The following is a 782-nucleotide window of genomic DNA, read 5'->3' on the forward strand; positions in this document are numbered from 1 at the left end:
AAGATTAGTGGGATTTAACAGAAAATAAAGGATTACTCCCTCTCCCATTACCTTTTACTGCTAATATTACAACTACTACTTCTTCATATGGTGTATAAAGGGAAAATCACCAAAGATGGTTGAAGCTTCATACATAAATATTTCATTTGGTTGTCCATCTTCCTCAATTATAAGTAAGCTACATCTTGACATCATGAACGACTATAGGCCTTTGTAGCAACATTAATATTCATTTGTCCTATACGAGATTTGGATCATCAACAAGTTAAATGAATCTTAATTGATGGTCATCCTCAGGTTTTTAGTATTATCCATTTTTTATATAGTGTTCTGATGTTATTCCATTCCATCATGTGAAATAACAGATGTAGTCCTCCTTTAAGCATCTCTGCTTCACATATTCAAAATTCTAAGCAAGACTTATCAATCACATAAACAATTTTAACATTATTAGCCTGTTTTCAAGAAATCAAATGGAAATTGATTCCACAGTACATTTCTTTCGCAAGAAAAATAAATATTAAGTGATCATGTCTACCTTATGTGGAACTAAAGCATATTGGATTTTCTAACCCAAGATATATGCACCACCTTGAACTAAATTTAAGAAGTTATATAAGAGGTAGGGATAACATGATGGAGACAACCAAGAGTAACCTTTGCTTTTAGACTCACACAGGTGGAATAATAGTACATACAGTAGGGTAATCCTTGTGTTTACTAAACATTACCTTGATGGAAAAATAGAAGACAAGTTTGATATTTAAAGTCATGTGTCCTGA

At 32.0% G+C, this 782-nt stretch overlaps 1 protein-coding gene across 1 annotated transcript in view; it reads left to right on the forward strand.

Annotated features, from left to right (window-relative positions):
• The window catches only part of LOC119591816 (zinc finger protein 513-like), a 72589-nt gene that overhangs the window by 42735 nt on the left and 29072 nt on the right, over nucleotides 1-782 (forward strand). The window lies entirely within an intron of this gene.

Source organism: Penaeus monodon, chromosome 29 (assembly GCF_015228065.2).
Source record: "Penaeus monodon isolate SGIC_2016 chromosome 29, NSTDA_Pmon_1, whole genome shotgun sequence".
Lineage (NCBI taxonomy): Eukaryota > Metazoa > Arthropoda > Malacostraca > Decapoda > Penaeidae > Penaeus > Penaeus monodon.